A 12,361-nucleotide genomic window follows, 5' to 3' on the forward strand; every position below is an offset into this window, starting at 1 on the left:
TGCTGGGAAAGATTGAGTGCAGAAAGAGAAAGGGACGACAGAGGACAAGATGGTTGGATGGCATCACCGACTCAATGGTCATGAGTTTGAACAAGCTCCAGGAGATGGTGAAAGACAGGGAGGCCTGGCATGCTGCAGTCCATGGGGTCACAAAGAGTCATACACAACTGAGCGACTGAATAACAAGCTCACTCCCTGTCCTGAGAAGTGCATGGGACTGGGCTGGGGGAGGGGAGTCACTGGGCACCATGAGGTGGGGGGAGGGGGGTCCCAGGCCATCAAGATAAAGCCCTCGCTCCATGCACGTCATTTCAGGCCCACAGGCCTGCCCCTTGCAGCCTCGTCCTTCTGCAGACTCTCTCTGGCTCCGCTGCATGCAGTCCTCTGCACTTTAACTTTTTGCCTCTAGGTTGAAAACACTGTTCCTTCTTCCTGGAACATTTGTCTTCTTGTTTACCTGTCTGACTTTATCTTGTCATTCAGGCCTCAATTCAGATGTCCCTTCCTCTGGAACTTGTCCCAGACTTCCCCCAGCTGGCCCACATCCCTCCTAAGGGCTCCCAGAGACTCCTAAGTGTCCCTCACTGACCCCCGGATCACTCTGCCTGCCCTTTGCCCATCATAGACCACCCCTGCCCCCCTGGGTTCTTGCTGTCTGAGCAGCTGTCTATCCCAGCGGAGTGTGGGTGCCCTGGGACAGAGGCAGGGACCTTATCAGTCACTGCTGTGTCCCTAGCATCACCCATGACAAAGTCTGGTCTGGAGTACCTCAACCCTCTCTGTAGCTGTGTGTTCTCAAGCCAGACCCCCTCACTCGGTGCCTCAGTTTCTCATCTGCAAAAGGGTAAGAACATGGGTCAGGCCACCCCTCAGCTGCCTGCTGAACTGAGGAGGGTTTGCGTAAGGCTGACTCCAAGCTTTCCCCAGGACGAGGTGACTCAGGGCTCTGGAACAACATCTATATCACCAAAAGGGCCCTGGAATGCAGAACCCTGTGGGTCTGATCTGGGGGCAGAATGACATCAGTGCAGTGTCTTTCCCTAAAGTGAAAAGTATAAATAAAATTACGACAGCTAATCCTTAACAGCAGTCACCATATTCCATGGAACTGTTAAAACACTTGATTCTCACAGCAATGCCCCAAGTTAGGTACTATTAGCATCATTTGTTTTCATGAAAAGGGAAACTGAAGCACAGAGAAAGGTTAAGTGATTTTCCCAAGAGCATCCAGTTAGGAAGTGGTGCTGCCTGAATTCTAACCAGGGGAGGCTGACTTTGGGATCTACATTCTCAACCTAAAGGCTGTACAGATATATTGGACAATCTCTACTTATATATATATATATATATACATATATATATATTTGTTTATTTATTTGGCTGCCTTAGGTCTTAGTTGAGACACATGGGATCTTCATTGTGTCCGTCAGGATCCTCCATTGCAGCCCACAGACTCAGGAGTGTGTGAGGTGAGAGCTTAGTTTCTCTGGGTGCCACGTGTAGGATCTTAATTCCCCAACCAGCGATCAAGCCCACATCCCCTGCATTGCAAGGTGGATTCTTAACCACTGAACCACTTGGGAAGTCTCAGAAATCCCTGTTTTAAAAAAAAAAGCAGAAAAAAGGGAATGGGAAGTAGCTGAGTGTCACCTATTTGGTGATACTCTGTTTTATGTGTATGCATATACTGGTGTGGCCAAATAATGGCCTAATCCCTAGCTCCTGAGAACCTGTTACATCACATGGCAAAATGCCTATGCAGATATGATTAAGTTATGGACCTTGAGGTAAGGGAGGTTATCCTGGATTAGTCACATGGGCCCAAATGTAATCACATAAGCTCTTGACAGTGGGAGTTGAAAGCAGAAGGGTTAGAAAGAGACAAGAGAGATTTGAAGTATGAGAGGGATTGAGCCTGCTATTAGTGGTTTTGATGATGGAGGAAGGGGCCACAAGCCAAGGAATGTGGGAGGCCTCTGGAAGCTAAGAACAGACCTCAGTTTATAGCCAGCAAAGAAATGGAAACCTCAGTCCTACAACCACCAGGAATTAAATTCAGCAACAATCTGAATTAACAAGAAGATGGCTCTCCCCTAGAGCCTCCAGGAATGCCTGCAGCCCTGCAGACACCTTGATTTTTAGGCTGATGAGAACTGTGTCCAATTTCTGACCTAAAGAATTGAATGTCATAAATTTGTGTTGTTTTAAGCTATGGAGTTTATGGCACTTTGTTATAGCAGCAATAGAAAATGAATATAATTGGATCCTCAAACTAATAGTATTTTGTACCATGGGTCTTTCATCAAAAGTATTTGAAAGACTCCTTAATACTCCTGATGAAGGTGACATGGCAGCAGGGCAAGGATGGGGAGAACAGTGTATGTTTGTCCTTGGGGCACTGGCCAGCATCCATTGCCCACTGCTAACCTCACTCCAGCTTCTGCCCATGCAAACACCCAGAGCCAAAGCCTGGAGTCAGGGAGAAGCCAATTGGAGAATTATCCCACCCTGCATCCTCAAGAATGAGATAGGAAAACATCTCCTGAGAGAGACATTTAAGGTCTCCAATCTGATACCTAAAGAGATTCTCTGACAAACAAAAGAAGTCTTCAGTGATGGAATAGCCTCAGTTAAGAATCGATGGTTTAGGGACTTCCCTGCTGGCGCAGCGGACAAGAATGCCAATGCAGGGGACACGGGTTCAGTCCCTGGTCTGGGAGGATCCCGCATGCTACAGAGCAATTAAGTCATGTGCAACAAGTACTGAAGCCTGCAAATCTAAAGCCTGCGGTCCACAGGAGAAGCCACCGCAACGAGAAGCCCGTGCACCACCATGAAGAGCAGCCTCCCCTTGCCGCAACTAGAGAAAGCCCATATAGCAACAAATACCCAGCTCAGGCAAAAACAATAAATAAATAAATTATATTTTTAAAAGAATTCATGGTTTAGGATTTTACAGGACTACATTGAACATCAGGCTGATGATAAAGTGATGGCAAACGCAGTCCAAAATCTCCCATCAGTACTCCCAAAATGAAAGAAGGCTATAACTACCATCAATTTTTTGAACTCCAACACCTGGGATATGCCAATAGGCTGTCCCAAAACTAAGGTGGACCAGCGCCACTGACCCTTCCCCCCGGAGACAAAGTGTAACTTTGCTGGGACTTCCCCACCAAAGATTTCTCTTTCCTGCTGGGCACCTGAGTGTCTGCAAGTCCTGAGCTACTTTGCTCAGGGTGAGCCTGGCTGGACAAGGGCCAGCGTGGCAGGAAGCAGCAAACCAGGGCTGATGACCCTGAACTCCAGGTTGATCCAGGCCTGGAGTAGCTACTGTTAGATCCTTAATCATGTAAGCGAACAAAATGAGCTGCTCTCAGTTGGTGAAAAATCTGCCTGCAATGCAGGAGACACGGGTTCTATTCCTGAGTCGGGAAGATCCACTGGAGAAGGGATAGGTTGGCCACTCCAGTATTCTGGCCTGGAGAATTCCACGGACTACAGTGGTCCTAAGGAAAAGTTATGACCAACCTAGTTCAGTTCAGTTTAGTCGGTCAGTCATGTCCGACTCTTCGCGACCCCATGAATCGCAGCACGCCAGGCCTCCCTGTGCATCACGAACTCCCGGAGTTCACTCAAACTCATGTCCATCGGTGATGCCATCCAGCCATCTCATCCTCTGTCATCCCCTTTTCCTCCTTCCCCCAGTCCCTCTCAGCATCAGGGTCTTTTCCAATGAGTCAGCTCTTCGCATGAGGTGGCCAAAGTATTGGAGTTTCAGATTCAGCATCAGTCCTTCCAATGAACACCCAGGACTGATCTCCTTTAGGATGGACTGGTTGGATCTCCTTGCTGTCCAAGGGACTCTCAAGAATCTTCTCCAACACCACAGTTCAAAAGTATCAATTCTTTGGCGCTCAGCTTTCTTTATAGTCCAGCTCTCACATCCATACATGGCCACTGGAAAAACCATAGCCTTGACTAGACAGACCTTTGTTGGCAAAGCAATGTCTCTGCTTTTGAATATGCTATCTAGGTTGGTCATAATTTTCCTTCCAAGGAGAAAGCATCTTTTAATTTCATGGCTGCAATCACCATCTGCAGTGGTTTTGGAGCCCAGAAAAATAAAGTCTGACACTGTTTCCACTGTTTCCCTATCTATTTGCCATGAAGTGGTGGGACCAGATACCATGATCTTAGTTTTCTGAATGTTGAGTTTTAGGCCAGCTTTTTAGCTCTCCTCTTTCACTTTCATCAAGAGGCTTTTTAGTTCCTCTTCACTTTCTGCCATAACGGTGGTGTCATCTGCGTATCTGAGGTTATTGATATTTTTACCAGCAATCTTGATTCCAGCTTGTGCTTCTTCCAGCCCAGCGTTTCTCATGATGTACTCTGCATAGAAGTTAAATAAGCAGGGTGACAATATACAGCCTTGACGTACTCCTTTTCCTATTTGGAACCAGTCTGTTGTTTCATGTCCAGTTCTAACTGTTGCTTCCTGACCTGCATATAGGTTTCTCAAGAGGCAGGTCAGGTGGTCTGGTATTCCCATCTCTTGCAGAATTTTCCACAGTTTATTGTGATCCACACAGTCAAAGGCTTTGGCATAGTCAATAAAGCAGAAATAGATGTTTTTCTGGAACTCTCTTGCTTTATCGATGATCCAGTGGATGCTGGCAATTTGATCTCTGGTTCCTCTGCCTTTTGTAAAACCAGATTGAACATCTGGAAGTTCACAATTCACGTATTGCTGAAGCGCGGCTTGGAGAATTTTGAGCATTACTTTACTAGCATGTGAGATGAGCGCAATTGTGCAGTAGTTTGAGCATTCTTTGGCATTGCCTTTCTTTGGGATTGGAATGAAAACTGCCCTTTTCCAGTTCTGTGGCCACTGCTGAGTTTTCCAAATTTGCTGGCATATTGAGTGCAGCACTTCCACAGCATCATCTTTCAGGATTTGAAATAGCTCAACTGGAATTCTATCACCTCCACTAGCTTTGTTTGTAGTGATGCTTTCTAAGGCCCACTTGACTTCACATTCCAGGATGTCTGGCTCTAGGTGAGTGATCACACCATTGTGATTATCTGGGTCGTGAAGATCTTTTTTGTACAGTTCTTCTGTGTATTCTTGCCACCTCTTCTTAGTATTGTCTGCTTCTGTTAGGTCCATACCATTCCTGTCCTTTATCGAGCCCGTCTTTGCATGAAATGTTCCCTTGGTATCTCTAATTTTCTTGAAGAGATCTCTATTCTTTCCCTTTCTGTTATTTTCCTCTATTTCTTTGCATTGATCACTGAGGAAGGCTTTCTTATCTCTTCTTGCTATTCTTTGGAACTCTGCATTCAGATGGTTGTATCTTTCCTTTTCTCCTTTGCTTTTTGCTTCTCTTCTTTTCACAGCTATTTGTAAGGCCTCCCCAGACAGCCATTTTGGTTTTTTGTATTTCTTTTTCTTGGGGATGCTCTTGTTCCCTGTCTCCTATACAATGTCACGAACCTCCATCCATAGTTCATCAGGCACTCTATCTATCAGATCTAGGCCCTTAAATTGATTTCTCACTTCCACTATATAATCATAAGGGATTTGATTTAGGTCATACCTGAATGGTCTAGTGGTTTTCTCTACTTTCTTCAATTTAAGTCTAAATTTGGCAATAAGGAGTTCATGATCTGAGCCACAGTCAGCTCCCAGTCTTGTTTTTGCTGACTGTATAGAGCTTCTCCATCTTTGGCTGCAAAGAATATAATCAATCTGATTTCGGTGTTGACCATCGGGTGATGTCCATGTGTAGAGTTGTCTCTTGTGTTGTTGGAAGAGAGTGTTTGCTATGACCAGTGTGTTCTCTTGGCAAAACTCTATTAGCCTTTGCCCTGCTTCATTCCGTACTCCAAGTACAAATTTGTCTGTTACTCCAGGTGTTTCTTGACTTCCTACTTTTGCATTCCAGTCCCCTACAATAAAAAGGACATCTTTTTGGGGTGTTCTAAAAGGTCTTGTAAGTCTTCATAGAAGCGTTCAACTTCAGCTTCTTCAGCATTACTGGTTGGGGCATAGGCTTGAATTACCGTGCTATTGAATGGTTTGCCTTGGAAACAAACAGAGATCATTACAGCATATTAAAAAGCAGAGACATTACTTTGCCAACAAAGATCTATCTAGTCAAGGCTATGGTCTTTCCAGTAGTCATGTATGGATGTGAGAGTTGGACTATAAAGAAAGCTGAGCGCTGAATAATTGATGCTTTTGAACTGTGGTATTGGAGAAGACTCTTGAGAGTCCCTTGAACTGCAAGGAGATACAACCAGTCCATCCTAAAGGAAATCAGTCCTGAATATTCATTGGAAGGACTGATGCTGAAGCTGAAACTCCAATACTTTGGCCACCTGATATGAAGAGCTGACTCATTGGAAAAAACCCTGATGCTGGGAAAGATTGAGGGCAGGAGAAGAAGGGGACGACAGAGGATGAGATGGTTGGATGGCATCACCGACTCAATGGACATGAGTTTGGGTGGACTCCGGGAGTTGGTGATGTACAGGGAGGCCTGGCATGCTGTAGTCCATGGGGTTACAAAGAGTCAGACTTGACTGAGCGACTGAACTGAACTAACTGACATCCATGGGGTCACAAAGAGTGGGACGTGACTAAGCAAGTTTCACTTTCACTTTTGTGTTTTCTGTAGCTAGCAAGCAGAAGACTCCTGGCCAGCCTGAATAGTAAGGCAGAGCCTAGTGCCTGAGAACTGGTGGAGTGGCCCCTCACCACAGTCTACCCCGGTGTCTTCACAGCTGCAGGCGGCGGCCATGAGGCTGCCATCGCTGGGCGTAGCTTCCCAGTTGGGCACACAGGATCTCCCTGAGCCCCCAGGGGCACGGAGGTTGTGGACATGGTGGATTTGGGCCCCGGCTGGCTCGTCGCAGGCCTGGAAGGGCCAGTTGTGGGCTGTCAACCCACAGAAGGCCAGGGACTGGTACCAGGAAACCCTGTTGTGAGGGCACAGAGGGACGGGGCCTGTGATGGAGCGGCTGACTTGGGGAGCCCAGGTCCTTCCAGCTGAGTGCAAAGTCTCTGTGTCGGGCAGCAGGGAGCCATCAGGGCCATGGAAGTCATCCTGGGGGTCCCCACTGAAGCCCCCCGCCGCAAGCCTTCAGAGGGCAGCAATGCAGATCTCAGGCACATGGCACATAGGTGGTGGGCACCAGTCATAGGCCAGCCTCGGTCTGCACTGCTGCCCAGAACCACTGATGCACACGCGCCGGGGGCTGCTAGCCAGGGGCAGGGACAGGTGGGCTGGAAACATAAACGGGGCCATGTCCACATCAGACAAGCCCAGGTGGGCTCTCATTCCCTCAGGACCCTTGGCATGGACCATGTTCCCTCAGCCTTTCCCCGGGGGTGGGGGGGGGGGGGGGGTGGGCGGGGCAGCCCTTGGACTCTGGTCCTAGCCCTCGCTGAGCTTACCTGGATCCTCCCAGGAGTCTGAGCCTCCTTCATCACCTTTACCCCCTGGGCACCCACCTCGATCTGCCATGCCTCAGTCAGGCTGCCTATGGGGCTTAGGTAGTCATTATCCACCCACACGGTGAACGCCGGTGCCCCTTGGCCAACTTGACAGGCACAGCTCGGCACATAGTGGTGGGCCCCCTGGCTTGTGAAGGTGACCCCACTGAAGGTGTGGTGATGGGGGTCACCTGACACTTGGTTACTGCCACTCAGGACTCCATAGCCAGACCCCCGCACACAGCAGACACATGGTCCCATCTCCACAAGCCTGGAGGATGCAGCGAGGTGGTCGCCCAGCCTCTTTATCCTTGCACAGCTCACGCAGTGGGAGCTCAGATCTCGAGCCCCTAGGGGCAGGACATGTCTCTGCCAGGGCAGCCACAGAGGGCTGGGTGCATGCAAGCCCCACCACTGAACACATAACCAGCATGGCATACACATCCCTCACGACACAGGCTGTGGCAGGTCAGAGGCACCTTCTCGCGTGGGCAGATGGTCTGGCAATTACCGGCACGTGTCTCCCAGTGGCCGTTTTCAGGGCAGGATAGTTCTGGAGCAAGGAGAGAGAGAGGGAGAGACATCGGTATTAAGTTTGGTGTTCAAGACAATCCCTGCCCCAACACACACATAGGGTAGGTCTGTATCCTCTCAGGCCCCAGAACAGGGCCAGACATTTTTGTGCAGTCCGTAGCCTATGCGACTGCACACAGCATTCCTGGCCCCAGCTTCCATACTTTTCTTTACTATCTCCCTCCAGCTCACCACAAAAGTCAGGACCATGCCAGGTGCCCACAGGGATGTCAGTAGCTTGACAGACCTGGGTGAAGGCAGCCTGACAGATGACAGCACACTGCTACACACCGCTCCTCCACACAGCTTGTCCACACACTGGGAGGGTCCAGGCACAAGCTGGAAAGGGCCTCATCAGTTCTGAAACCTGCCCACAGGTCTTGGGGACTGCACACATGGCCCTCAAGTAGGCTGCAGGGCCCTACCTCCTGCCAATTGGGCTGGAATGGCCCAGGTGTCAACTGGGGCATTCCCAGAGAGGTCAGGGACTTGGGCCCACACAGGCCCTTGGTGATGGTGACCTCACTGTGTGGTGCCACAAGTTCCAGATACCCGTCCTGGATCCACAGTTTGAGGCCTGCGTCCATGGCCAGGCAAGTGACTAAGTCCCATGCATGGACAGCGAGACCAGCTTCGGCGATGGAGAAGGACAGAGGAAGCGGGTGCCCACTCACTGTGGGGAGAGGACACAGCACTGGGACTGGCGAGCCCCAGCACAGATTCCACTCTGGGGGAGGCTATTGGTGGGAGGAATCTGAGCTAGAAATGCATGTGTCCGGTGAGGCTCAGGTTACAGTGACACTCTTGAGTGGGAAGGGGGACACAGATGGGGGTATTTACAACAGAAAACATGGAAGGGATGCCCAAGGGAGTGGGCAAAGATGGCGGTGAGAAAAGGGTGGGCTGAGTCCACAGGTACTCAGTCTTCAGAGGGACGGCTGAGAAGGTGGTCTAGCTGGAGAAAGAAGAGGAAAACTAGATGCTTGGGGTCCTACAAGTGGGTAAAAAAAAAAGGAACTTCAGGGAGGAGACAGGTGTTGGGCATTATCTAAAGGTGCTGGTGGTCAAGCAGGACATGGTCAGAGGAATAAGCGCTAGACAGGGGCTGGGGAAAGTGAAAGCGAAAATCGCTCAGTCGTATCTGACTCTCAGAGACTCCACAGATAATTCTCCAGGCCAGAATACTGGAGTGGGTAGCCGTTCCCTTCTCCAGAGGACCTCATCAAGAATGGTTTGGGAGAAGGAGTTCCTTGATGGTCCAGTGGTTAAGACTCGGTGCTTTCACAACAGGGATCCAGGTTTAATCCCCTACTGGGGAGCTAGGATCCTGCAATCCTGCAAACTTGGCCAAAAGGAAAAAAAAAAAAAAGAGTGATTTTGGAGGCCTGAAGTTGAAGGATGACAAAAGCGTGATCAGAGAGGGTTCAAGAGACTGGAAAGAGAGGGTTGGAGGCCGCAGGCTTTGGGGGTATTTGCTGTAAAGGGCGTCTAAAAGGGGGCAGGAGCTGGGTGTGGGGGAGCGGTGCAGAGGGACCGAGGGATGTTTCTCGTTGTTCAGTTGCTAAGCTGTTTCTGACTCTTTGCGACTCCATGGACTGCAGCACACCAGACTTCCTTGTCCTTCACCAACTCCTGGAGTTTGCTCAAACTCTTGTCCATTGAAGCTGTGATGCAATCCAACCATCTATCCTCTCTCGCCCCCTTCTCCTCCTACCTTCAGTCGTTTCCAGCATCAGGGTCTTTTCCGATGAGTTAGTTTTTTGCATCAGATGTCCAAAGTATTGGCGCTTCAGCCTCAGCATCAGTCCTTCTAATGAATATTCAGGGTTGATTTCCTTTATGATTGACTGATTTGATCTCCTTGCAGCCCAAGGGACTCTCAAGAGTCTTCTCTAGCACCACAGTTTGAAAGCATCAATTCTTTGGCATTCAGTTTTCTTTATGGTCCAACTCACACACCCGTTCATGACTACTGGGAAAGAGGCTTCTTAAGATGGACAGATCAGAGCCTGTTGGAATGTAGTGAGAAGGATCCCGTAAGAAGAGGCAAATTGATATCGCAGCATTAAATCAGTGTTGCTCAAGCTTGAGCATGCATCAGAGTCCCTGAGGGGCTGGTTAAAACAGACCACTGGCCCCACCCAGAGTGGTAGTCTTGGGTGCCACCCAAGGATATCCACCCAAGAATACTCAAACAAGTTCCCAGATGCTGCTGCTGCTGCTGGTTTGGACCCCCTTTGAGAAGCACTGATGCAGAAGAGAGCACAGAAGAATCTCCAGGTGAGATTCAGGAGCAATCACGGAGCAGTGCTTAGCCAGGAGCATAGACCATATTCCATCCCCACGGCCTGGAAGGTACAGGGGCCTGGGCAGAGGGGCAGAGAGGGTCGGGGCTCACGAAGGGTTTCTGCCCCCATTTCCCAGTGAAATAGGAAGCGAGACCATCACAGCCGAGAGTGACATGACTTGGTCTGAGGGGAGAGGGGATAGTGAGGGGGCAGGTGAGACGGCCCTTCAAGTTCACGATCCCAGGTATGAGGTTGGCTGTGCCGCCTAGGGGTGAGAGTAAGAGGAGAGGGGCGTCTTCTGATGAGGGGCTGCCTAGGTGCCAGGGAAGGAGGGCACAGGTGGTGAGGGTGCAGGCCAGGAGGGAGCTTGAAATCCTAGAAGGAAAGGGATGAGGAAGAAGCGGCAGGGTCAGTGGGTTGGTGGGCTGCATGGCCAGTGAGGTCAACCAGCGGCTAGAGCCAGGGAACCAGGGAGTGGGAGCCAGAGACTGGGTTGTGTCACAAAGAAAGGGGAGAGGGTGGGCACAGAGGGGTATCAGCCGTCCTCTCGCTTTCCCTCAGTCTCCATTTTATTTTTTTAAAATATTTGCTATTTATTAAAAATATTTGTTATTTATTTATTTGACTGTGCTGGGTTTTAGTTGTGGCACTTGGGATCTTTAGTTGTGGCATGCAAACTCTTGGTTGGGGCATGTGAGGTCTAGTTCCCTGACCAGGGATGGAACCCAGACCCCCTGCATTGGGAGCGCAGTCTTGGCCACTAGGCCACCAAGGCAGTCCCTTTAGTCTCTATTTCTTATTTCTCTTTTTCTGCCTCCACTCTCCCAGTCCCTACTCCCCAGCCCTCAGTCTACCTCCCCCTTTCCCTCTCTCGCTCGTCTCTCCATCTGTGGTCTCACTCCCTTTGCGTCTCTCTTTCCATCTCTCTCTGTCTCTCTCTCCCCCAGTCCATGGCTGTCTCCCTCTCTCCGTCACCCATTTTCTCTCCTTCTCACTGCACTTTCCTCTTTGTCTCTCCATCTCTGCCATCACCCTCCTTTTCCCTCTGTCTCTGACTCTCCCCCTTGGTGTCTCCCACTTGTCAAGGAACCAGATCCTTCTTCCCTGGGCCTGGGCCAGAGAACCCCAGCCTCGGTCTTCTCCTTTCAGCCCTTTCCTCACCTGGGGACCAAGGGCCCCAAGAGTGGGAACTTGGTCCCAGGTGGCCACAAGCAGGGCACACCGGGAGGAGGCACCGGCCAGATCTTGGGCCTTCCACTGCAGCAGCTCAGGCTGGCAGCTCTCCACCTGCTCAAAGGGGATCCCACTCAGTGTGGACCCATCTGCCCAGAACGGGGCCGGGCCCGACTCCAGGGGAAATAACTTCAGGCGTGAACAAGGCCACAGGCTTCCCAAAGGACTCCAGCCTGTTGGTGCCGACCTGGGGGAGGCAGGGAAGGAAGAGATGGGCAGAAGGGGCTCAGGTCAGGGATTGGAGAGGGTGTTGGGCCCAAGACCCAGAAGGAAGAGGGAGCAGATATAGACTAGATGAGGCAGGAGTGGGGTCGGGGGAAGAGGGGGCCCAGGGACGTACAGTTAGGGGTTCGGGGCACTCACACAGGCCATCCTGTGCGTGACCTCAAAGAGTGTAAAGGGCTTCTGCAGCTGTAGCTCCTCGAGAAGCCATCGCCCTCTGAGGGGGGCCTCATCCCCATGTTCCAGCCTCAAGGGAGTGAGGCTGGGTACACCCAGATCACTGAGGCTCCACCAGCCCCCCCAGGGTGGGGCCTGTTCCCTCAGACACCCACCTGGGTTAGGGCCATGTCTCCTCAAACACGCCCCGGGCGGGGGGGGGGCCTGTCCCCTCAGACATCCCCCCAGGTGGGTCCATGTCCTCTCAGCTATTCCCCAGGGGGATTATGTCTCCTCAGACATCCCCCAGGTGGGGCCATGTCCCCTCAGACATCCCCCCAGGTGGGGCCATGTCCCCTCAGACACCCACCAGGGTGGGGCCCTGTCC

Source organism: Oryx dammah, unplaced genomic scaffold, assembly GCF_014754425.2.
Source record: "Oryx dammah isolate SB20612 unplaced genomic scaffold, SCBI_Odam_1.1 HiC_scaffold_13, whole genome shotgun sequence".
Taxonomy (NCBI): domain Eukaryota; kingdom Metazoa; phylum Chordata; class Mammalia; order Artiodactyla; family Bovidae; genus Oryx; species Oryx dammah.